At 42.2% G+C, this 26,622-nt stretch overlaps 3 long non-coding RNA genes across 11 annotated transcripts in view; 2 read left to right on the top strand and 1 right to left on the bottom strand.

The window, feature by feature from the left end:
* LOC136790166 (uncharacterized) overlaps window positions 1-20,925 on the top strand; it is a 45,981-nt gene extending 25,056 nt beyond the window's left edge. Inside the window, exons 2-5 of the long non-coding RNA XR_010829607.1 lie at window positions 6,443-6,556; window positions 6,784-6,894; window positions 18,148-18,417; window positions 20,631-20,925. This is a non-coding gene — a long non-coding RNA (uncharacterized lncRNA). The remainder of the gene's footprint in view (window positions 1-6,442; window positions 6,557-6,783; window positions 6,895-18,147; window positions 18,418-20,630) is intronic.
* LOC136790167 (uncharacterized) lies at window positions 4,924-7,701 on the bottom strand. The gene is made up of 3 exons (XR_010829608.1): window positions 7,589-7,701; window positions 6,510-6,996; window positions 4,924-5,165 (listed from the first exon to the last, which is right to left on the bottom strand). It is a non-coding gene; the product is annotated as an uncharacterized lncRNA (long non-coding RNA).
* A 3,831-nt stretch (window positions 20,926-24,756) lies between the features above and the next one.
* Window positions 24,757-26,622, top strand: part of LOC106034909 (uncharacterized) — a 31,855-nt gene continuing 29,989 nt past the window's right edge. For 7 of the 9 annotated variants that reach the window (XR_010829606.1, XR_007168441.2, XR_007168443.2 and 4 more), the window contains exons 1-2: window positions 24,757-25,690; window positions 25,874-26,247. This is a non-coding gene — a long non-coding RNA (uncharacterized lncRNA). The remainder of the gene's footprint in view (window positions 25,691-25,873; window positions 26,248-26,622) is intronic. The other 2 variants (XR_001206403.3, XR_007168444.2) reach the window with 2 other exon arrangements.

Below are 26,622 nucleotides of genomic sequence, written 5' to 3'. Positions count from 1 at the left end.
TCTACAAAAAAATCACTTACAGAGCTTTCTTTTTGTTTGTTTGTTTCTCTGCCTCTTCTTGTCCTGAAAGTGTACTCAGTGAAACCTACTAGATCGACAATGGCAGAGAACAAAGTTCTGAGCAGGGATTGTGTGTCTGAACATCTCAGGAGACAGGCAAGGAGGTTCAGGTGAATAGGCTTAGTCTGAGGGCAGTACAGGACAGCCGCGAGTACATCCTGCTGTACGGATGAATTGGCCCAGGTCTGTGCCATCTTGGTGATACGCTTCACAAAGCAGACCTGTCCAAAATGTGGTTTTGTTGTTACTTGAGAACTCTGTTACAAAGCAGACTTGAATTTTCAGACTGGAATCTCCCTTGTTCTCAGCTGATGTTTCTGTTGACCATTTCTGAATCACCCAACTCACCACTAATAAATCAATGGACGCTGCACTAAAAGGTGTTGATTTTGGCAATCAAGATGTTTTAAAAACAAAAGGGATGTTCATAAAAGGTGCACCATCATGTCTTGTCAAGAATGACTTGGAAGCATTGGTGGGAGTTACCTACAGTTTCTTCAAAGCAGATCCATGTGGTGATCCACACCACACCTTTTAAACATCCTTAGCTTTGCTCAAACATTTGCACCGTGGAGGGAGAATTTTGGGGCTATTTTAAAGTTTACCTAATATTTTCTGTTGGAAAAGTCTACTTACCAAATCACCAAAGCTGGCTGTTTGCTTGCTTCAGGCTGATCAGGCTGATCCAGGCATTACTGTCTTATAAATATATATATTATATAAATTATATATAAAAATATAATGAAGGGATGTTTTGAAGTGTTTTCTGAACTTTGAGTTTTACGTGTTCTCATATAATCCCTTCCGAAAGATCCGAAGTCAATGTAATTTTTGCTTTTTGGTGTGTTTCTGCTTTTTTTTTTTTTTTTTAGAGGTGATGCAGCGTGTAACAGGTGAGGAGAGCCTCCATCTCAGTCCAGCCTCCTGCTGTGGGGCTGCTGAGCAGAGAGAGCTCACAGGGGTCTGAGCACTGCTCGATGTGCTCTCTTTGTTTTCTAAATACACCATATCAAATGTTTACTGCAGTGCTCAGTGCATAATATGTGGCTAAATGCACTCTGGCCCTCTGTCCATTACCCTTCCATGATATGTTATCAGCTCTGGTAAATACATTATATCCCAAGTTAGGGGGAGCGTCTTGTCATTTTAATATTAGCAGATGGATGTTGAGAGGCTTTCTAGAACAACGAAGACATTTCTTTATTCTTCAAAATCTTTATTATTTATTTTCAGTGTGTCCTTACTGATACATTGATATATTTTTGTAGCCATATTGTGAAATTTATTATTAAAAATATGGAAAAGAAGCCCTCTGATAAAAGTTAGCTTTGTGATTTGGGCATCTAAAATGTTCTTTAAAATGTATCACAGGTCAGGTTAATTGCATTACTAATGCTTACCCTGGACATGTTGTTTGTCACAGTAGTAACTCGTGCTGCTGGACTGTTAAATCCTTGAAAAAATGGAGTGACCTCTTTTCATTGGGTCATATATATTACCTTTATAAGAAAAAGCATCATTGTTTGTTAAAAGTTGAAGTTAAAAGTGAGAAAATTGCACATGCATCAAAGAAACTTTTCAAGTGGGGGAAGATCTTAGGAGTGTCATAGCACATTTACAGTAAAATCAGTTAAATATGAAGTCTTTTTAACCATACCAAGGCAAAATATGGTATCCAACAAAAAGGCATTTGTCTGAAACCTCCACCGTGCACAACAAGAAGTAAGAGCTGTGGTGTAAGTGTTTATGAAGCAATCTTGGAGAAGAGCTGTGCTGAGCATGTAGAGGGCAAGTTGGTATGGCTGAGCTGGAGCAATTGGTTGGGCTTTCCATCTTCTGCCAAACTCTGTGTTCTTCTGGTTTAAGTATTAAATGTGAAGCTCTTAATTTCAGAGTAGTTCTTCGCTTATTATATGCAAGACCCTTTCTTCTGCCACACTTTGCAGAGCAGTAGCGTAACAGAGAACAAGTTTTCTCTGTGGGGTACAAAACAAAGAAGACATAAAGTCCTAGCTATTTTCTTGTTTTGTTTTGTTTATTTTTACCCATTTTGCTAGGTTGCCCCCAAAGTCTAGTAAGGGTAGGTACCCTATGAAACCCATGCCCCAAGAAAAAAATCATTTTATTTGGATGCAGTTCCTCTGTATGCTGGAGCAAACCCTCAGCTCTCTTTTATAAACCACATAAAAAATACAAAACCCAAACCCTCAAACAACCCCCCCCCCAAAAATATATATATATATATGTTTTCCTTCTCAGAACAGCATCTGTTATTTAGCAACATCTGAATTTCCATAAATAATCCCAGATTTCCCCTGTGCAAAGATGTAAACGACTGTTGTGCACTCAAGGCTCCCCCAGTTTCGCTGCCTTTCTGTGCGAGGAGAGTGGGAGAGGAGGCGCCGGGGGGTCTCTAATGGGATCTGCACTGGGGTAGGGGTGGGTTGGGGTACGGGTGGCTGCTGGGCTCCCGATGGGTGGTAAAACTCTTTGGCCTTCTGGACGCCGTCCACCAGATGGGACTTTTGAGATTGCTGGGTGTTTTGAGCAGCTAGACTGCTATGTGTACTGGTGATCCTGCCCGGCTTGGCTCTGGGCTGGGGAAGGTAATGCTGGGGTGGGGACAGGGACAGGGACAGGGATGGAGACTGTAGGATGCCACCCTCCCTCAGACTGGAAACATGAGGCTGATGGCTCTGGTGGGGTCCACCACAAAGCTGCTCAGGACTGGAGGCCTCCCACCAGCCCAATCTCTGGGTTTCTTTAACTTACTATTTCTGCAGGAGGAGGCAGAGGGGAAACTAAAACCTCTTGGGGTAATTATTATTTGTTGCTTAATTACTAGTATTTTTTAATGGCACAAATAGAAATGAGAGGCACCAGCTGCTTCATAAACCCATGAAGTTCACAAAATCCTGCTTTGTGATGCCTGCTGTAATGACACTTTATTCTTAACACATGAACTTACCACATGAGAAACAATTTTCTTTAAGGTTTGTTTGTTCCTCTTGTCAGAATATATATATATTTTTTTTCTGCTGGGCTAAAATTACCAGCAAATTAAACCATGCTTTCAGCCAGTTTAATCCCCCACCCTCCCCATTAACATTTTATTAAACTGTAAAATGTCAAGATGGTTAAATTTCTTCAACAATTCAGTAAACAGGGACACCGCTTTTTCTGTTAGGGTCTTGGAATGGCTATTTAACACATCTTACACGTATATGAAAAAATCAGTTTAGCTGGATCAACATGCCATTTCACAGTAAAGTTTTTTCTTCTTTGCATTGACCTTGTCCTATGGTTATTTCTCTTCCATTCTGCCATATGTGATTGCTCCAGACGTTTTTTCTATGCTTTGAAAATCTTGCAAAAATCACCTCCGCTATTAGTCTCAACATAATTCCTTGATTCTTCAGTGGGTCTGTTGCATGCTGACAGCTCTGCTGGGTCTCTCTTTGGAGCTGAAATACTGATCTTACCTCTTACTGCCACTGAGGGTGAGTTATCATGCACTGAATACACAGGGAAAATCTTGTTGTTGGAGCCCCAGCCCTGTGTAGGGGAAATGTGTACAGACAGTGACACTAGCTTTGCATCCTGACATGGTAGAGCAATGTCATCCTACTGTCACCTGCTGAAGTTGATTTGATTTGAATTCAACATAACCTCAGAAATGCTTTTACGCTGCTGCTTGGATATTTTTGTACCACATTAAAAGAACTTCGCATACTGACTCCTTATTGTTTCTTTTCCTTTGCAGTTTCATGACAATGAAGTAATTGACTGCGATAAGCAAAAAGAAAGCAAGAATAATTTAAACGCAGAAGTTTATCCCCTTTGAATACTCTCTATCTGCTTTTAAAACTGCGGTATCCATACATAAATTAAATAACAATTATAAATCCATGTAAATTAAAGTTACCCAAACTCAGCAAGGAAGTTTTGACTTTCTGTACTAGCCTTTGTTCTTGCCAATGTGACTGACTGCTCAGGAAAACTAATTATTTTGCACTGCTACCTGGGATGCATCTGTGAATAGGACCCCCTAGTCTCCTGTAAGCCAGAGTAGCTTTTTATCTTCTGGGTCCTGCTGCTTCTCTAAATATTTCTCTTTAATTTGAAGAACTTGTTTTCCTAGAAGAAGAGATTTCTGGGGATGGCACCAGGAGTTACTGGTGTTCAGATGCACTCTGAGCTCCTGCAGTGTGCAAGAGTCCATGACCAGCAGCAGTGGCTGAGAGCTCCCTGATGCTGTGAGTTAGGATGGGAGATAAAGATTATGAATGCCTTCCCTTCTGTAAGGCACTGAGCATCAATACTTCCTATCATGAGTGTGGTGGAAAGCTCACCAAGAAGCAATACACTAAGAAACATATTGTACCTCTGAAAAAAAAAAAGATATATCGTTAAAAATAATATTTTAAAACATCATCTACCTTCATTTTTGCTTGATTCCTGCCTTTTTCCCCTGCCTTCAGCCCAAGAAGTGAATATGATCTTAAATGTGATCACTCTTTATCTTTAAGAAGACCTGCGGGTTCAGGCTGCGCATTTGGATTTTTGCATGACATCACTTGCTGAGATTCTGGTGTGCCTTATCAAATTATGAAATGAAATTCAAGGTTTTGGCTTGGCCATGTGAATAGCTGAATGGCATGAGATCTAACCATCAGGGAGATTACCCTTTTCCCCTCCATGATGGTGCTGCTGTGGGAACTGGCAGAGATGACAAAGCAAGCATCCTCTCCACAGAGGGGAAGTCTTCTAGATGTTTGTGATCTTTCCCCCCCTAGATTTATCACCTTCATGGTGCACTTCAAAGTTTTTTCTTTCTCAGGGCCCTGCAGAGGAGGGTGGCTTGCTGTTGGCCTTCAGACTGGGAACTGTACCCTACCCAGGGCTTTCTTCTTGAGTGTCTTAGTCGTCCATGGTGGTGAAAGGCATGACACTTTTTTGTGATGCAAAAGGTGTATTGGTGCAGTCTGCATCAAACATCCAGTGTCCAGTGTCTAAAGCAGCAGGGAGGTAGAGGCAGCTAGCGTGTGCTCCTGAACAACTGATGTGTACACATGTACGTGTGCTGGCATCTTCCTCCGAATGTCCTGCAAATGGGGGATGAATCAGAGTTGTACAAATATACAATTTTGGGGTGATTCTTGGTCGAGAAAGTTCCCTATTAGAGGGAAAGAGAAAAGAGAAGTGGAGAGCAGCCCATGCTCACCCCGGCATTGCTAGTTTTTCCAGATGGCTGAGCTTCGGTGAGCTGTGGTGGCTGACCAGTTTGCTAAAAGGTAAATTCCAGCACATGCACTGGTACAGGATAAATGCTCATATCAGCATATGAGCATATCAGCATGATATCAGCAGCCTGTACATTATAAGAGTTTGAGCACTCATCTACCTCTGCTGCTGGCAGTGGCGGGGCTCTCGTGTAGTGCATCCCATCAGGGCACCAAACGTGCCCCAGTCATGTGCTAGCACTGGTGCTACCTTGGGGCACAAAAGCTGCCCACGAGCTCTCACTGTGCAGCCAGTGCCATCACCTGTGCCTCTTAGGGCACAGGTACGGGAGTAAAAGCCCCTGGAGCTGGAGGGCAGTAAGGGATTGTGTTAAGGAAGGGTCATGGCACGGCTGGCAGGGAGGAGCTGTAATGCAGAAGGAAGGGATGGAGGTGGATTATAGCACTGAACCACACGGAGCTCAAGTCCTCCAGCACAGGCGTGGCTGTAGCGAAGATGTATCTTAATCTTTGTCCAATACTAGAGCCCACCCAGAATAGGCTCCTTCATGAGGTTTGAAAATGTTCTGCCGCTTTGAAGGAAAAAAATGAAAAAGAAAAAAAATGAAGAAAATGTTCCACCCATGAATGAAAAAAGCGCTGTTCCTCTCAAACAGTTCTTCTTCTTACACGGCATATATGCTATTAATTTATGCTTATTGAGGGAAAATATTTGCATATTTTGCTATGTAAACAAATGCCGAGATTGTATGATAGCAGTTCTTCTTGTAGCCATGACTTTCCAATTGAAAACTGAAATTGTGGTAATCTTTCTGGGAGAACCTTTTCTGAAAAGTCTCACATTTATATTTTCTTTTCCATGCCTTCCCCACAACAAAGCCACATGGACTTGATATGCTCAAATTCAGCCCAGATTTTGGTTTTTCTAGCATTTACATGAATTTTGTGCTTGTGAGCTTCATTCACACAGCTGAAGAGCCTTGAGGAGGGATGGAGGGATACACCCATCGACTGTTCAGCTACTGAACACCTGAACAGATAATAATTTATGGCATTTAGGTTGGAAACATTATGATACTCATGCAATCTATTGCGCTTATATAGCTAAACTCCTACTGTTTCTGCACCCTGTATAACAGCCTACTCCTGAGGAGAAAATTAATGCGAGAGGAAAAAGTGATGGGGTAGGAGAGCATCGTGTCAAACCTGATCAGTTTGTGCAGCGGGAGGCCGGGAGACAGCATGGGCTGCAGGTGAGAAGAGGGTCCTGTTCAGTTGGCTTAGCTGCATCTGCAGGTCTTCAGCAGGAGACTGAGGTCATGGGGGTTTTCTGAGAGTCTCAATCTCAGAGCCTGGGGCAATATTTTATATATTTATTTGTCAATACAATGTTTTTTAGATTTTGCTGTCTTGGAAATCATTTGGTCTCATGGTTTCTTTTCTGTAACACTACCACTCTCTTTTGTGTTGCCTTTTCAAGATCCTCAGACAAAGGCTTCATTAAGAAGAAGGAGGTTTCAGCAGTTCGGACAGACCCCCAAGTGCTGTGCGCTGAATGCAATACTTGCAAATTGGGATTTTTTTCTCACAGGTAGGGTTTTCTCTGCTCTGCTGACTGGCTGTAGTTGGTGTGCAGTTGCACAGCCTAAGCTGGTGCTGTCTCGTGCCGTGGAGTCAGAAGTATGTAAGACATCTGTGTAAATAAAACACACCAACAGGAATTCTTCCATGGCTGCTGGTGACTGAAGTGACACCAGCAAAAATCACAGCCAGATCAGGACAGACGAGTGGGACTGTGCCAAATGGGGTCTGATCTGCCTCAGCCCTGTTCTTGGTGGATGCAGTAGCTTCACTGAGTTTGTTAGTGCAAATATTTAGAAATAGAGTTGCTTTAAGCTCCCTGAGGTGCTACTAAATCTCGTATTGCAGATGTTTGCTGTTTACCAGAAACCTGAATGACTTTAAGGCTCCCAGGAGTTCTCTCGCCTCTTCTGCAATGAAGACCTTTCCAGGCAGAGGCGCCCAGAGAATTGCTGCCAAGATCAACTTTCCTACCTCCAGTACGTGCGTGGCAGGGAGGAGAGAGCACCTGGAGCGCTGGTGCTCCTGCCTCTGGCTGAGGTACCGGCAGGGTTGTGCTGCTGTATCGCTATGTGGACAGCAGGGAAGGGGAACATCTGAGGCTCCTCTGTGTGAGCCCTAATTGCCCTTAGGTAAATAATACAACCAAGGGGGGATAAATCTTCCTTTCCTCATAGGCAGTGCCCCATTTCCACGTAACCTACCTCCTGCACATCCACTGACCTCCTCCTTCCAGGGTGGTGGTGAGACCTTGTGGCCTGGTTCTGGAGCAGAGTTTGCCATTTGAAAGGCCTCGTTCTACCCCCTGGGGCTCTGGGAAGCCCCCCCCCCCCTCAGGTGCCATCCATGCGTGATGTTGAGCCTCATCATCCTGGGCTTTGCTCAGTGGGAAAAAGGCGTGGATAATCACTCACAGGTGCTCGGAGCTGGTGCTGCTGCTGAGACCAGCTCCTTGTGGCAGGTCAGGCAGGTCTGGGCAGCTCATGCTGTGGAACATGACTGAAGTCTCAGAACAAGGCTTTGGCTGTAACACAAGGAGACTCAGCTTGTGCTGGCTCTCGGGTGAGGACGGCTGCATGGGTAGCGTCCTGGGCTTTGTAGAGCTCAAAAGGTCAATTTATTTTTCTTTCTACTTACATGGAGTTCATTTTCCAGAGGAAGTTTCTGATTCTGTCCTGCAGCACTGGTGCAGTTGTTAGGAGCCAGTGTATTCACTGTTCCACTGTTGTCATCCCCAAATCTTTGCAGTCCACAGCAGTGTGAGGGCCTTCAGCAGCAAACACGGAGGCTACAAGTGAAAGGCAGTGAGGGGATGAGCTGCCCTTTGCTAACTCTTGTGGCCACCACAAGTCTGTGTGATAACTGCAGTGAACTAGTACAGGAAGATGAAGTTTTGGGCTTTCTCAGACCTCACAAGAACATTTGCTGTCTGCAATGGCCATGTTTTTGAACATATTGCAGCTTGTTGCACTTCCTGTGAAAAAAAGAAAAGTCTGTGCCTAATTATTGCAGTGCCATTCCTAAATGTTAGAGATGCTTCAGTTTGGCAACCACACAGCTAGTGATAGTAAGGCTCCTTCAAAATGACGTGCAAGAAAATAAAGAACCATACACAGTTTGCTGTCTTTTTGTACAGAGGAGTTGAGAGAGCAGCTGAGCATCTTCTCCTGCTTCTCCACATAATGCAGCTCAAAGCTGAGACCCGTCACTCAACCCAAGGAGAGCTAATGCGTGGGTTACAGCCTTCCTGCCTCAGTCTTCCAGGCATGCTGGTGCTTGATCCCTCACGTAGGAGCTCCTTGGCCAGTCTGATGTCTACCTGCTGCATCCCTGGCTTTTGCAATATAACCCAACAGCCTGTGATACTGGAAGCATTTCGTAGCTATTTTGTACCCTGTACTGTTTGCACCTGTGCAAAATGGATTTATAGAGCTGACAGGCAGATTTGGTGCCATCTGAGCACCCTGTGGATGACTGCACAGAGAGGAAATCCTGGCAGAGAACAGGGCCTGATCTAGGCATCTCTTGCCTTGAATTCCACGAATTGTCGCAGCACAAGAGAAGAAATTAAGCCTTGATTTGGCTACATTTAGGCACTGGGTTTGGAGATGGATTAAGACCTTTCAAAACTCATCTAGTCTATCCCATCCCCTCCTACCTCCTTTTCTAAGTAAACGTGGCGATCCCGTATACCGATAACACTCTCTCAGATCTGGGATATCTTTTGGCTGTATCTTTCGCCCCGCTGGAAATCTCTCCCTTTCTGCCCTCCCTCCGCTCCACCCCACTCAAATTCTTCAGCTGCAGCAGGGCAAGCAGCCAACCTCATTTCTAAGCGCCTCTTGTCTGAGGCTCTATCCAGATGCTTTCGGAGAGAGGCCTGATCAAAGCAGACAGTGCTGCGATTGAGTCTGGTTGCAGGGAGCTGTGAAATGATCGTGGGCTCCCAGGAAAACCCCACAGCTCCCTGCCAGGATTGTCTGGTGAGGCTTATCACCAGCAGTGCGGTTGTCCCCAGCATCGAGGATGGCACAAAGGGCAGAAAGAGATGAACATCAGCATTCGGTTGGCAATGTGAGCGGGTGGAAGGATTTTGTTTTCTCTGTGGCAAGGCTGATTTTTGAGTCCTTTCTGTGATGTAATTTACCCTTCCCTCTTTTTTTTTTTTTTTTTCTAACTGTGACAAGCTGACTAGCTTACTCAGAATTTCCTTGCTGAACAATACGTATAATTTGATGATGAGTATGACAGCAATAGTAATTATGATCTCTGTATCTACAGAAGGAGTTGCTTTTACAATGGAAAGTTTTTCCAGCTTGTGTTCAGTAAAGGTTATGTTCACCACATAATGTCATGGTGTATATCACAGCCTATAAACTCTGGAGCATTTTGAACTGTTACCCGCACACAGTGTTGACAGTTTTCTGAAAGACTTAATATAAAGCTGTTCAGCCAGCTGAAGTAAGGTGCACTTGTCCATGCTGTAACCCATGGCACACTGATGACCCAAAGGTGGAGTTATCATAAAACATGAAGTGTTTTCCTCATCAGTTGGAAAAAAAAAAGCTGGAAGAAATCATTTTGAAATTTTTCATCAAAAATGAAAACAAAATTCAAGACCCAGTTGTGGTTATTTTCTTTCCCTTCTAGCATTCTGTTATGAAACACGTTTACTATTTGTGAGCTGCTCTGGTAAGAGGGCAAGTCATGTAATTCCCAGAGAAGGATGATCTCAGGATATGAAAGAATCTAAAGTGAAGCCAGATGAAAAATGGGGATTTGGGGGATTTCCTTTTATATTTCTCCCCAGCTTGCCAGTGTTTGTGGAATATGCCTAGGTGATTTTACGCCTGTGTATTTTTCAAACTGAGGATGCAGCGGAAGCAGCAAATGACAACATAAACTTATAAACTTTGTCTAAACAGATCGTTGATTACATGACACATTAGAATTTGTAAGGCAAATTCTGAGCCTTCCTTATGTCCAATACTTTCTTCCTCTGTTTTTTTTTTTTATTTTATTTTATTTTTATTTTTTTTTTTTTTTAATTTTTATTATTACCACAACCTGATTAAAAATGCCAAGGTGACAAAATGATGGTCTGCGAGTTGCACCTCCCACTGCTAGCACTTCAGCTCATTCTGCGTTTTGTTAAGTATTGGGAAATGCACTGCTACTTCTCTGACTGAGGGACTTTGTTCATATCTTTGTGTGCATGTCAGATGGATATATCTGAATACAGCCTGTGAGATGTATCCCATAGTAGGTCTCTTGACTTAAGACTGGTCTCCTGGTAACTTTGAAGAACCTGTGGACCACACTGCTGTCCCTCTTGTTGATGGAAGTGTTAGATCATTGGAAAGTTGAGATGTTCCTACATTCCCAAAATCAACACAGTTTTTTTCATTTGTGTGACTTCATAGGGGACCTGTGCTGGAACAGTTTGCTCCTGGGGGATGGACCCCGTGGTATGGAGCCATGTGGGAGCAGTTCTTGAAGAGCTGCTGCCTGTGGGCAGCCCCCGCAGGCTCAGTTTTTAGTTTGCTTTTAGTTTCTCACTGCTCTAGTCTGTTAACAATGGGCAATAAATTACATTAATCTCCCTATGCTGAGTCTGTTTTGCACATGAAGATAATTGCTGAGTGATCTCCCTGTCCTTATCTCAACCCTTGAGCCTTTTTTTCACTGTATTTCTGCCCTGTTCTTTTGAGGAGAGGGAACAAGAAAGCAGTGTGGTGGGGCTTACCTACCTACTGGTGTGAACCCACCACATCATCTCAGGCCTTTTCACTCTTCCAGCCACGCGTCTCATGGCTTTAAAATCACTGAGGGGTTTTGGAGGGAGGTGAGGGGGCAGAGGAGTGAGGGGGCGCCCAGAGGAGGGCTAGGAAGTGCAATGAGCTCCTCTCCAGCTGCGGTGTTGCAGCAGCAGCTCTGCCTCCCTTTGACAGGGGTGATTATTTCTGTTTGCCAGCACTCGGCTGTGGCTTTTAGGGTTTCAGGGCTACCTCACTGGGAGGCAGATGTGTAAAGAGTTGGTGCTGTCCCTCTGAGAGATGCAGTTTGGGCTGAGCATGAAGAGACACTTGTGGGCTGCTGGGGGCTGGGAGCAGAAAGCTGGCACCCATGGTCTGCAAACAAGCAGCATGAGAACTGGTGTCTCCTCTTACTGTATCTTCTGCTTGATGTCTCACCCAGAAGAAGTCCTCCATCCGTGAAATAACTTGCTGTGGGAGAACAGGACCTTGCTGCAGGTGCCTGCTGGGTGCTAGCAAATGGGCACAGGTTACAGGGAGCAGCTCCTGAAAGCTGTTTCTCCCCTCAGCCTGCTGATCCAGACTTGCTCTGATGGCCTGTGAGGGATTGAGAGGAGAATCAAAAGCAAAGAGGGGAGATGCAGGCACCAGAAAAACACGGGAAACCCATTCCAATTTGCTTACTGCTAGTGTGAGGAGTGAGCCGTGTCAGGGAGAGGGGAGCAGGAGGGCACGCACAGCGGCAGTATGGTATTTAGCAGGTGTCAGGGAGAGCAGGATCTAATGAGAATCATAGAAACACTTGAAAGCTTTTTAACTCCATCCAGGATTTGCAGGAGCTGTTGATAGGAAACAGTAGTGACCCAACTGACAGTTGAAGAGATGAAAGGAAGCCCTTCGGATTAAATAAGATTTAGGAAATAAAAGGATTAGCGATACACAAAAGCTAGATTTAGGGGTTTATTTAGCCAGTGCAGTGTGGCATGATGGGATGTGGGGCATCAGAAAGGAGATGAAAGACAAAGTAAAAAGACGAATGCGGGAGGTAGTAGGGAGGCGAGGAATCAGCACAACATCTCCAAAAACCCTTCACAAATCTTCTTATAATTGAAAATGGCACAAAAAACTAGTTTTCATTAGCAATCCTGGCTTCTTTACATAGTAACAAGCAGTGTTACAATGACAAGAAACCTTCTGTGATGTGACTGTCAGCTCAAATCCGTGCCACATGAGAGGAGAGCCCACATTGTCAGCCCATCCACAGTTACAGGTCAGATGTCTGAAGAGGTAAAATCAGATTTATGTAAAAACATACTCTATTAGATTCATAATTAACTGTGCGTTCAAGTAGGGGCTGCTGAAGGACTCTTCTTGTTTAAGAGATCTCCATTTGCAGGTCTCTAGTGAATTTGGTGTTAGGCACAGAAATGAGAGGTGAGCACGTGTCGGTGGAGCCAAGAGGACAGAGCGCCTCCAGCAAGCAGCTGCCATGGGACTACTTCATTCTGTAGCTGAAGAAATGGGACTGATGGGCTTCCAGGGCAAAACCGCTGGAATTCCAGCTGAATCATCAACAGAAGACCATTTGTACTGTTAGAGAAGTATAGAAAAAAGGATGCGGTAAAGTATTTGACTGAATGGTTGTTCGCCTAAGGAACTACTCCAAAGAGCACTGAAGACAGTGGAGTGGCTACCAGGGGATTTTGGCTCAGACCTTAAGACGCTGTAGTCAGGTAACTGACTACAGGTTGGTACTCTTGGTTTCTTTCAAGTGCTATGTGGAGAAAACACCACCTCCTCTGTTTCAAAGATGCTCTTACTCCAAATCTCCAGGATAGTTATGGCTTGCCTAGTCTATGAGAGGCTATCAGGGACAATAACGAATTCCACCCCCCTCCGTGTAAAGATTTTTTTTTAGATAGATAGATAGTTATGACTAGATTAGAAAGGTTTATAAAGTCTGTGGGATGTTGAAATTGAAGTAATCCAGATTTTTCCTGCGAGGGTTACTGGAAGTACATTAGTGTAGAAATGTTTCTTCAGACAATATTTACTTTTCATTTGTTCTGTAATCTTACAGGAATGCTAATAGGGTTACAAAAGGATTCAAAAATTAGGGAAAGACATTATTTAGGTTTCCTGGGCATCTTTTGTTTGGCCTTGTTTTGCTATGGTACTTGATGGTTTAATCCCTTGAATGTCCCAGAGTAGTTTTTTCAGTAAACTCTGACCTGAGTAAGAAATCAAGATATAAATAACAGTTTTAAATTTTATTTACGATTGCTTTGCATCTTTTGTACTGCTCTCTGTAAAGAGATCTGCATTCCAGTTGGTTGGCTCTGGATTGAAGTGGAAGCTTGACTGAAAATTCATACAGAGTGCATAAGAGGCATTCTATTTGTTCAGTAAAATGCCCTTTGTAAAAAAATCTTTGTAAAATATTTTTTTTTGCACCTAAATGAGTCCTAATTTTATGACTGTTTCAATCCAGTTGAACTTTCTTTTCCTAATAAGCTACTCATCACATTATTAATACATAAGCAATATGGTCCCCATGCAGATACAATTTTCAAATGTGCTTAGATGTCTGCTTGGATTTTCCAAAAATCCTAACTGGATGAAGTGTCTAGTTGTCTCTGACTCATGATGCCACAGAGCATGTCAGCATCTGCAAGTGCTCAGGTGCCCCTGAAATTGGGTTTTTCAAAATTTGCCTCAGAAAACTTTCCTGGGACTCGTGGGGAACCTCCGGGGCACAGGCAATGGCGAAATCTGCCTCTCTGGAGCTGACTCACTTTTTGTCTTCCTCGCAGTCCCAGGCTCCTTGAGCACGTATTCCCACTCCCATGCAGGTGCAGCCAAGTCCAACCAGGAGGACTGTCACTCCTTGGACCACTCCAAGGGGGCACAAGCCCCTCCAGGCCTCTGAGCTCTTCAGCCTTCATTGTGCCCTTGCTTGTGAGGGCTTGAATTTACAGCCTGCACAAATGTCCTATAACAGTAAGGCTTTGTTCATATACCCGAGGAGGAGGTTAGATCTGGTTGATTTTTTCCTTTTTTTTAAAATCACAATGAATAATCAATCACCAAATGCTGTTGCAGGTGCTCAGTGATGCTTTCAGACTCTTACCCCCAGCCCCTCCTTTCCCAGAGTGGATAACCTGGCTAAGTTTAAGTACATGGGTGATTGCTTTAACCTTTATTGCAGAACATCCTGGGACACTAATTTTTACATAAGCGCATGGTTATGATTATCATTAATTCCAAACTTACTTATACTTTTTTTTTATATCATTACTGAATTGTGCATCATTACTGTATTGTGCATCATTACTGAATTTTAAAATTATATTTAATTTGATTATGCTTCTGCACTGCTGTCTTCTGTCTACGTTGCCTCTCTTCCAATTAGAGTGGATGACATGCTGAAATACTGTTGTGGTAGACTTGAAATTCCTAAAGCAGAACATACCAGAGATTTCAGAAGAACAACCCCCCTCTTTTGTTCTACAGCAGATTTTTCTGTTGTCCAAATGCGTCCCTGGTGACAGCCTTCACAAGTAAACAATTTTTTGGTCACCAGCAGCAGTGGCTTACCCAGCAGTTCCTGCTTTGTGTCATACCAGTTCTCCTGCCCAAACTGCTGCTGCTGATCTAAGTGCACTGAATTGAAGAGCAAAGAGCTAACACCCCTCTCAGACACTATCCAGGATCTTTCTTTCAGCCCCCAAAATGAAACTGGCAGAGCAAGCAACAGACATTTCCATGCTAATCCCATATTATAAATATAGCCACAAAGTAAGACGGCTAAGGAAATTGCATATGTTTTTTTCTTATCTCTGGCTTATTCATTCTCAAAACACACTTTTTCTCCAGGTGATACATGTGGTTTAAGCTTAGAAAACCTTACTTCACTTCTGCTGACTGGTTTTGTTAGTAGATATTATATTTGAAGACTGTTTTTTTTTCCCCTTCCTTCCCTTCCCTTCCCTTCCCTTCCCTTCCCTTCCCTTCCCTTCCCTTCCCTTCCCTTCCCTTCCCTTCCCTTCCCTTCCCTTCCCTTCCCTTCCCTTCCCTTCCCTTCCCTTCCCTTCCCTTCCCTTCCCTTCCCTTCCCTTCCCTCCCTTCCCTTCCCTTCCCTTCCCTTCCCTTCCCTTCCCTTCCCTTCCCTTCCCTTCCCTTCCCTTCCCTTCCCTTCCCTTCCCTTCCCTTCCCTTCCCTTCCCTTCCCTTCCCTTCCCTTCCCTTCCCTTCCCTTCCCTTCCCTTCCCTTCCCTTCCCTTCCCTTCCCTTCCCTTCCCTTCCCTTCCCTTCCCTTCCCTTCCCTTCCCTTCCCTTCCCTTCCCTTCCCTTCCCTTCCCTTCCCTTCCCTTCCCTTCCCTTCCCTTCCCTTCCCTTCCCTTCCCCCTTCCCTTCCCTTCCCTTCCCTTCCCTTCCCTTCCCTTCCCTTCCCTTCCCTTCCCTTCCTTTTTTTTTTTTTTTTTTTTTTTTTTTTTCCCCATTATGGTGAGCAGCAGTGAGGTGGGATGCTGAAATCACAGCTCAGATCAGCTGGTTCCCCGTGTAAAGGCATCAAGATGAAGCGTGTTGAACTCAGACTCTCTCTTACATGAGGTCATTGTGTTGGTCGTCTCAGCCCTGTGTTCAGCTTTGATGTGAGCTGCAATATTTCTATGACCTCAGCCTGGGGATAAGCTAGTGGCCCCGGACTCAGCAGTGGTTCAACATGAATATAAACAAAGTGGAGATTTGCTTTATGCCAGACGAGGTTACTTTCAAGCATACCCACAAACTCGTAGAAAATTGATATATTTGGTTTATTGAAAATAAGTAATGGTACCAAAAGAAACAGTATTTCAGGCAAAATAATATTTAATGCTTACCAGCTCATGTACCTTGACCCTGTGATTTCAGGCTGTGGAAGAGATCAGCCTGTATCTCGGTAAATATGTATTGCCAGTTTCATTTTTTACAGATTAAAGGGTTTCTGTACTACCTATTACTGCCATTCATTTTCAACTTTTTTCCTTAAGTCACAGAGCCAGCTTTATGGGGAATTAGATCATGTGTCAAATGCATGTATAAAACTTTGGATAGATGTATTGTTATTTTTTTTTGTCCTTGAGGGTATTTATTTTGAAGTAAGTTATATATAAACTGTCAGCTGTTCTTAAATGACTAAAGCATTTAACTGCTGCATTTTGGAGAATAGGTGGTTTGTCTGCAACTACTGAAGGATGGTATCCTATATTTTATATTTTCAAGCCAAAGGCAAGAGAAAATGTAAGCTTACTTAAAAGATGGTGGCATGGAAGGGACTGTTTAAATGTTCCCAACTACTATTACTAGTAGATTATGCCAAACTGGGCACATCAAAGGGAGCATAGGAAGCTTCTGTGGTGGTGCAGAGGCAAGAGGAAGGATTTTTGTGTAGAAAGAGATACACATGACCTGCTTTAGTAGTCAGCTCAACTCCTAGGTCTAAGTCTAAGCTGAACGTAAAGCCATAATCTTTGGAGGAAGCTCTGGCTTACTTCTCGGTGTGTCTGCATGCTGGGGGAAGCTGAGCAACATGTTCTAGAACTGCTTTGATGCTTAGCAATTGGGTTTAATTTTAGCATTTTGGTTAAGCTTCACAAAGTTACAAAGACATCCTTTGGGACTGCAGTTGTTGAAGAGTAAACTTAAAAGGCAGCTATGGAGTAGTATTAGCCTGAAAACTTCTCAAGGTTCCCTATGCATCCACTGTAAGACAAAAGACCTTTTTGGGAGCAATTCTTTCAAATAATAATGAAAAGCTATGAAGCTGTCAGTGCAACCCTTAAAATCAAGGTTGTTTTGAAATGGTAATGTGTTCATTGTAACAGGTAATGGGAACATTACATCTGGCCTTCTTCAGGATGAGTCACACGCTTTTCCTCTTCTCAGAGACTTGGCACCTCTGTGTGATGAAATCCAAATACTGGCTGTGCTTACAGGGCTGAGCAAAACACAGAGCAGATGAAGAGATACAGGTCAATATGTACATCTATAGCTGTTTGCCAAGATGACACGGATCCAGAGGAATGTTTGAATATCATCCAGAAATTGTCATTCCTGAATATACATCCTCTGAGATGACCCTAGAGAATACACACCTGGTTTTCACGTAACCAATTGCAGAAGAGATACCAGCTGAAGAGCACGGGAACACTGGAAGGTTTTCAAACAGATCAATGCTGTTGCTAAAATAACCTGGAATTTGGGGTACACTGGTCCGTATTGTTTCTTTTGCTAAAAAAAAAAAAGACACTGCCCTAAGAAATAGGACAGTACAAAATGACTTCATCTTTGCCATTTCAATGAACAGGTCTGTTCTTATTTTTTTTCCGCTTGCTTGCTTTCGTTTTTATCTTACATAAGCAATAGATAATTTTTAGCAGTGAATTCTGCAATGAATGATATTTCCTGCAACCAGCAGTCCCTTATCTGGAAGATGATGCTTATGCATAGAAACTCTGGCAGTTTCTGAGGTTAACAGTGCAAGATTCTGTCTTCCATATGGACTGACTTTAAATCGGGAGGATAAAACAATGTTTACTAAGCAAAGGTATTTCTGTTCAGGTCCTTGGGAATATTCCACTGCCTAGGACCTGCTATGGTAAAAAGTATTTGATGTTTAGTCTAAGTTTTGCTTTTCTCAGAGTTGTCATTATTTCTAGTTGTTGCTCTTTTACTATCCTAACTTGTTATTCTTCTGCTAGCTGTTTATTTCTAACAGATGCTTATAGCCAGTTAACATATGTGCCCTCAGCCATTGCTTAGCTAAGCCGTACACACAGCAACTACTCCTTTCATTTTTCCCCCCATTTGAACCCCCTCCTTAACATTTTCTTCGGTTTCTCATGGCTTCTAATATGTCTACAGAGCTGACTGAAGTATCCTGGGACTGGCAATTTGGTTTTGAAAATATAAATAAATAAATACAAATACAATCTTTTTTTAATTAAAGCTATTTATTATTTGCAGGGCTGTAGCTCGCGGGGCCTCATTGTTTGGGAATGCTGCGTAACAAAGAGAAAGGCTGTGCACTGAGGAGCTTCTGCGAGAAATCTCTTCAAAACCGAACCGAACCGAACCGAACCGAACCGAACCAAACCAAACCAAACCAAACCAAACCAAACCACACCAAACCAAACCACACCAAACCAAACCAAACCAATCCAAACCAACAACTTACTCTGCAGCCAGGAATAGCCACTGCCAAAAATTGACTTGGTACCTGGCATCATTCAACAGGTGCGATACTTCTCTCTCTGCTTGCCTGTTTTCCTATCCCCTCTGCTGTCGTTGCCGAGTGTGATTTGTATGACTTAATTCAGCAGCTGTAGGTAGACTTGGGCTTGCCTGAGTGTGGCTGTGGCTTTATTTTGTGTTGGGAGCCTCTGCTTCTTTTCAAGCTGGCGGTAGCTGGCAGCTTGCGGTTAAAAGCAGCTGACAATGAATGCTGCTGTGCTTGAGGCGCTGCATGTGCAGAGGCAGATGAGCCCCGGATTTCTAGGCGAGCAAGCTCTGGTCTCATGCCTGGAAGGCTTCCTTTGTTGCTCCAAGGAAGACGGGGTGTCACCATACAAAGAGCAGTGGGCACCTTGTTCCAGTGAGACTTGGAGCCTGGGGATGGCTCCTCTTCTTGTGGATGGGGATGAGAATGGTGGCTGCTGTTTTGGGATGGCAGCAGTCCCTGCAGGAGATGCCTCCCTAAGTGGCTGGTGTCCATCCTGTGAGTTGAGGAAAAACAGACTGCAGATGAAAGCAAGAGTATGGTTTAAAGGGCCTTTGAAAAGAAGTATGAATAAACATCCAGAGTAGTGGAAAACACTAACCAAGGTGAGATGCTTTCCACGAACAAATTAGGGATGATTTATTCTGTCACTGACATCAGTTACATGTATGTACAGATGGATCATAGTCAGCAACAGCTCAAAGGCTTACTGTGATCCACAGGGCCACTGGAGAGACCAAGCTCTTAGGTTACATTTCCAAGCAGTCAGCTCTTGTTCTCCAAACACACCTAGGCTAAGGATCTGTGATCCTACAAATGCAGGAACCGGGCAGTCTGCATGTATAACATTTTTCCAAGAGTTTAAATGTTGCCATTGAGCAGCTCGTGTTACCTGTAATTGTTTCCTCCAATGGGAAGAACAAGGTGGGCATTCGCACCCAAGTAACACCGCTTTTCCAGCATTAAGTTGGGAAAGGAACAGGAGAATATTGAGAAGCAAAGCCGCAATTTTCTCCAGCATTTTGCTGTCTCCCTTCATTGCATGTCTGGGAGAAGCAAACAAGGTATGATGAGTTTCTGTTGGTAACAGTTTGGCAAAATTGGGATCCTTCAGCTGCAAGTGCTGGATGTAGACATGATTCTCCACATTTTGGGTCTACTGCATACACAGGGCTCTCTCTGCCTTCAGTTCCAGCACTGCTTCAGCCCTCAGTTCATTAGGTTCACTTTGTTCAGCCTGCAGCAATGTGGCTCCCAGATGTGTTTTCCGGTATTTCGTTTATAACTGTGAGGAATCTACAGCATCCAGTCACCCCTGTGTCTGCCTTTTTTTTCCTGGCATTGAAGTTCTTTGAACAGGACATTCCTATTAACATCAACAGTCAAAAATGAAATAAAACTAAAAAAACCCTGTCAGGTTTTCATTCTCACCAGGAAGATCTTTAAGGTAGAACTTCAACAAGCACTCCGGTAGAAATATTTGCTTGTATGGCTTTGAATTTTCCTCACCACTATGCTAAAACAGTTTTCAGCTAACAAGTTATATGCATTGTGTCTTTAAACTCTTCAGCTTTGTGAGTATCAGTTTCAGTGTTGGGACGTAAATGGTTTATTTATTATACCAACTTATGTAGCTTGGGAAAAAAAAAAAAAAAGAGCTGGAGGAAGGCTTGTATGCCTGGAAACTTGTCTGTTTCTTCCAGCTATATGGACTTGAAAGATGTTATCTCTCTTACAAATCTTGCCTTCCTTTGTAAGCATGTGGTTGGATAATTATCTTCCACTATTGCTTGGATAAATGGTTTCTAAAGAATTTGGGCACACAAAGTCATCTTTGCCAAAGTGTCTAAAGATGATTTCTTAAAAGAAGTGATTTTCTCTCTAAGTTTATTTCACAGGCACACAAAAATGCTTTTTGCCATATGTATTTCTAGGCCTGTTTTTAAAGCATCCCGAATGATTTGTCATAAATTTTCACAGACATAGCAAAAAAATGCAGGCAATTGTTTTTGTCTAAGTCATTTTGAGAAGGTGTCACTATGTCTGACTTCAAAGCGCCTGGTAAATTTAGATCAGAGAGGCAATCAATTTGAAATATTAAATCATGCATAGCACAGAGCATTGGGCAAAATTAAAAAGGGAGGCTGATTAAAAGATCAGAAAAACATAGCTCAAGCAGGACTGTGGGAGTTTGATTTACTTTCTTTTTTAAACTGATTTTGTTTCACAGGATCTTCCTGTGCCTCCTGCCACCATGAGAAAAGAGCTTCAACACACTTTGCTTTTGCACTTTGCACTTGCAGACTCTCCAGCTGGCTCCTGAAGGAGATTCATGAACTCTGCATCATGCAGCTAGTCTGATCTTGCCTACACATAACTTTAATTGCAGTATCTAACAATTGGTTTATACTCTTAATGCAAAGAATAACATCTCTGCCAAAAGCATCATAAATGATGAGTATTTTTCATAACCTTATCCCAGTATTTGAATCTTGACCATGCCTCAGCCTCCCCAGTTCTTGGGAAAGTGTGTTCCTCATTTTAATTCTCTGCTTTACAGACAAGCACTGTTTAATTTCTGTGGATATTAGTTGTGTTTTATCACAGTGACAATAGGGTTCAGGACAGGATGAAGAAAGGCCCCCATCCTGTCTTTTCAGAATATGCAATATTTTATATATTTCCATCAAATCCCAGACTACCTGCCACTTTTCTAATGTTAGTTATTCCAGTCTTTATTAAACTTGCTTGACAGGAGAATCCACTTCTTGGCTACACCTACCTCTTCCCTGCAGTACCCTCACTGAGATGGTTACTCCTCCCCATCCTTATGAAGCGTAACATTCACTTTGCTCTTGGCTGCCCCTGAACACAGTTATTCTCCAAGCTATCTGCAGTGCCTCACAATCTCTTTCCTCCAACTGAAATGGTTGTCAGGACTTTGTCAGGTATAAGATTAGATTACATTTTGCCTGTCAAAGAGGTGTTTATTATGTTTTACATTTGGTTTTACCATTGTGTTCTGGTTTGCCTGACCTCGTCGTCCACCCTGGCCTGGATGAAGACCTAAATAACTATATCACCTGTCAGTTCCTTTCCCCATTTTTACAGATACTACAATATATTTGTTAAGCAATGCACCATTTCAAGGTTCTTGCTGATGACTGCTACACAGAGAATTCATCATTCAACGCTCTCTCTTGTTTTCTAGCCTCTTTCTGATCTTGTTGTAATTCTTTGCCTTTCTCTCCATAAGTATGTAATGTTTGTATGGCTCCTTGAAGAGACATCTCAGGTTGTGTCACCACTTCAGAAGGAAGCTCATTCCAGTCCCACCAATACCACTACCAATTAGAAGTGTTGTCTTCAAAAGGGCTGGAAATCCAACAGTTGTAGTTTCAGACTCACACAGATGTCAGCTGAAAAACACGTACAAAAGCTCTCTAAAAATATCTGACAAAAATTCAGTTCCAGGCTAAACAACAGCACTGTGTGGGATATACAGAACCCCAGTTTTGAAGCCTATTGGAAACCTCTTTGGGCTGAAGCTGGCATCAAGGATTCGAGGGTTTACCTGACATTTACCACCTATATCCCATCCACTTGTTATTGCTGCTCCACCACTGCTACCACAGCCTAGTGTCCCTCCCTTTGTATTTCTTTTCTCTGTGTAATTCTCTCTTCATTCTAATACAGGCAAATTTCAAAGTGAGATTTCACTCTTTTCCACTATTATTTCTATTATGAATATTTGTGAATTTTGGGGCATTTTAAAGTTTGGGATATGTCATGGCACAGTTTGATGAGATTTCTAATTCTGTAGCCTCAAACCACTATTCTGCCTTATGGGTAACATTAACCAGGCTGACTTGATCTTCTTTGAGACAACATTACAACCATTCTCAATCTAAATATTTTCTTTCTTTCTTTTTTTTTAATTTTTTTTCTTCACATTTTTATTTGTGTGCAAAAAAAGACCAGCTCCTGTTTTTTCCTTTTTTTTTTTTTTGACCAGCTCCTAGTTAAGCTTTCAAGTGCTGTTAAAATCCAATGTACTCTCCAAGGTCTTGTTCTGTGTATTATAATCTCTAATCATCTACGCTTCAGTATTCACAGAAGTGCTAAAACCATTTTACCACCCCTTTGCTGGCAAGAGCACTCAGAGAGTCTTTCAAAGAATGAAACTTTTCATGAACTACAAATCCAAGACATTTGCGAGGCTTTCACAAAAACTTGGCATTTAAATGACTGTGTTAAATCCAAGAGTAATTTTCAGATCTACAGTATATAAAATTGGTCCTCTAGCTCCTTGTAAATATCAGCACAAAAGTACGACTGTGAAAAGTGTGTATCATAATTAGTAGGAGAAAATAAACTGATATTAAGTGTCACAAAACAGGTTTGCAGAGGTGAAAATGCCTCCACACTCTTGTCTTTCTTCCAGAATTGTATACAAAATTGAAAATTGGCCTCTCTTACTAAGAATTCATACATTTATGAAAATTATTATTGTAATAAAGATATCCACTCTAGAATAAAAAACCTTAACTCAGGACAAATGTTACTCCATGGAGAACAAAGCATGTCATTTTACTGTTTTTCTATACCAAATTTTCAATTTCAAATTTTGGAGAAGAAAAAAGTGGAGGAAAGCAAAGCTTTCCAAACTGAAATTGTGTAAAATGGAAATTTCACAGATTTTGTTCTCCATTTCCTCACAAGGAATACCAGTACAGTCAGACCTTACAGAAGAAATAGGGAGGTAGAGATGTAAAGGTTTTATTTATTTGTTTATTTATTTATTTATTTATTTATTCTTTTTAAAACTGGCTTTAATTTTCAGAGTGGATCCTGGTCTGGAATTTTTATTGTTTTCTAACTCACCCCATTTTCCTCCGCCCTTATTTAAAATATAAAAAATAGAGATGGAATACATTTCTGCTCTCACTTAACTGTGACGGAAGTCTTGAATAGTGTAACTCTACCCAGTGAAAACAAGCGTATATGAGATCGGACTTAAAACCTGTTTTTATTGGACATGTACATGGCATGGGAAGAATGCATGCAAACCAGCACATTGCTGTCACTCCAGCTTTGGGTGGAGCAAACACACTGTCGCCTTCATGATCTTACATAATTGTCAACAGGGCCTTCCTTTTTCAAATCCCATGAATCTCTCTCAATCTATGAGACTGTGTAAATGCCACAGAAATCTCATTCCTGACTTTTGATCAATACCAGGTAAGAGATTTGAGCCTGTTCTTTTTTTTTTTTTTTTGGTGAGAATCAGATGGGTTTCTCTCAATCATAATCACAGATGCAGTGTACTCAATGCTAAAATTACAGTAAATCTCAGGGGGGATGAGAGAAGTTACTGAATGCTTATGAATTAGTTATGGTGTCTGGACGCAGCAGGTGTGAAGAGTTTGCCAGCTAATGGCTAGAGGAATTCATTCTGAGGTTGTTTCTAAATCTTGCGCTGCATTCACAGGCTGTGAGAATAAATCATTACATAAATATCTAACACCTCACATGTGCACATGATTGTTTTTATTCCTAATGCTTCAGGCATGGGGAACACTCGTGTGATTATATGCTGTGCTTCACTGAGGGGAGAAGAGGAGCTCAGTGATTTTGCCCTTGCACAGGAGTCCTTGGCAGAACAAGAGGCTGAGCCCAGTTTCCTGCACCCGGTCTGGTGTTGCAATCTCATGACCAGTGTGCTTCTCTGCAGATACTTCCCTTGCATCACTCCTACAGTGGGAATTATTCTGAAGATTTGAATGTAGCTCCCCAGTTCTGGGACTGTCATATAGGTGTCAATATACAGCTTGACATGCATTACCGTAGAGACCTGCACACCTACTTGCTTGACAGACACCTCAGAGATTCAGTCAGTCCTGGAAATTTAACCTTGCCATTCTTCCATGGATGAGAGGTGTGAGAGAAGCAATTGTACAGGTGTGACAGAAAAGAATGAAGCAGGCTCTCTCCTCAGGTAGTGTAATGTGAGCAGTTGTGGTAATTTACAGACATTTTAATCCCTTGCTGTTAATATGGTTTTGGACTGAAAGGATGAAAGATCTCCTGTTTCCTAGAGGTTGTAAGCCTAATCTCCAAAGAAGAAATTTATCCACAGCAGACAATAAGAGTAATTTAGATATTGATACCAACTTTTATCTCCCTTGTGCTTTGCAAGCTTTTATCTTAAAAAGCTTCTGAAATTTAGCAAGACGTCAAAAGAGCAGTAGCAATTTAAATTATGGTGTAGGAGCATGACAGCTCTGAAGACAGCCACGGTAAGCTCTTACTCCTATAAAAAGCATGGCAGAATATTAATCATTCTTGCAAACTGGAGTTGAGTACTTCAGACCAGTGGTATTAACCTCCAAAAGGTGAATGTTGACAGGTGTTTTCTCAGGTCCTGTTCCTCATCTCCACTGCATCAGTCTCTCCCTTAGAACACTGTATTAGAGCTGTGAGCTGTAAACATGTCATGAGCATAACATAACACCATATTACATGTAACATTTTGGAGCGTGAGCACGTCTTAACATACCACGTGAAGTTCTCATGGGGCAGCACTAGCAGGTTTAGCACATTTTCTTCATCCTCATTTCTCGTTTCCACAGATTTTTTTCAAAAATCTGAAATAGTAGATCACTTAAGTGAAATATGTGTCCCAGGTCTTTTGGATTTTTCTTAACCCTGTGTCTTTGGATAGCTGCAGCACTTGTGGTTTTTCTTTTTTAAACTAGGTTGCATTTCTATGGGGTGAAACACCTGTTTATTCAAGTGGGTGAACCAAGAGCGAGCATAACCCGCGGATGAGGCAGAGTTGTTTGCAAGAGCAAAGGAACTTTTAACTACCGTACATCTACAAGCCTGAAGACTCAGAGCGCCAATATAATGTTTTCGTATTTACCTAAAATAATGGCTACGTGATCTTTTGCAAGCAGATGTGAGCTTACTCTGTCTTTGCTCTGAGCTGACTAGAAGCCATAGAGCAAACTAGTATGGCACTAGGCCTAAACTAATATACCCTGCTCCTCAGCTGAACTTTATTAGCTTGGGCTTGGTGCCCTACTAACCACAGCTGTGGGATTCTTGTCAGCTAGATTATAGGCAGAACAAGCTCATGTCTCTTTATAGGTAGCACTATAGGGTTTTAGTTCTTGTGAATAATGCTAGCCTTAAAAGACTGAATGTTTCTTCTTTTGCTTCCTAGAACAAGCTATGAAGTGAGTTGCCTGCTCTTCTACCTCCATCCCATCTATCAGCAAGCCTAAGGTGTTTTTCAGTCTTTGTGCTCTTTGTTTTGCCATCAGAAAGTCATTCTTTATGCTATTAAATAGTTTTTTTCCCTTTCCTTTGTGCTCCTTTTGTATTTAAAGAGACAGTGATTTTTCTAGCTCCAGCTTTTTCTTTTTTTAATTTCTTTTTCATTCCTGCAACAAAACAAAACAACTGTAGAAGATTATCAAAGAGCAGCTGAGGAAAGACTTGGGAATTCATGTGGAAGAAACTGATGTTCCTTTGAAACTTCTTCAAATTACTTAATCTAGATCTCTAATCTAGAAGTTGGCTTGATTGTAAGTAGAGCTTCTTAGGAATTTTCCTTTTGAAAACATACTACTGGAAACTGCCTGCTTGTTAAAAGCTGGGTTTGATTTTAACAGAAAAAAAGATTAAACGTTAGTTTTGTTGAATGTAGCGGAGTAGAGAGAGGAGAGACAAAATCTAGCCTGCTTAGCTATTGGTAGCTTGTGGTCTTGGGGAAAATAGTCCTTCTTCAGGATCTGGTTCAATACAGTTCAAATGAAGTTGGATGGAAAACTTCAGTGAAGGTGAGAACCGATCTGCCTCTGAAAATCATAAGCACTTTTTTTTTTTTATCCTTTGTGGTGTTTGATTTTGTGAGTCGTTACAGGGTCCATGGTTCATAGATTCATAGTGCTTAAGAGTAAGGGGATATACTGCTTACTGAACTGTTGGGCTTAAGTGGATTCTCCTCTCCCCTCTTTTCAGTTTCCACTTCTTCACACCCAAACACCCGCTACTGTTGAAATGGGTGCTTACCTCCTACTGCTAATCTTGAGTTTGATGAACTGGATTTTTCATAGCAAAACTTGCAATGAGTTCTTGACAGTTCTTTCTTCCTGTTTAGAGTTGCTCAAACATTTCTCTAAGCTTTCTAACTTCGAGCAAGGTGAAGGTATGAA

Source organism: Anser cygnoides, chromosome 2 (genome assembly GCF_040182565.1).
Source record: "Anser cygnoides isolate HZ-2024a breed goose chromosome 2, Taihu_goose_T2T_genome, whole genome shotgun sequence".
NCBI classification, from domain to species: Eukaryota; Metazoa; Chordata; class Aves; order Anseriformes; family Anatidae; genus Anser; species Anser cygnoides.
This window is presented reverse-complemented; position numbering and strand designations above follow the sequence as displayed.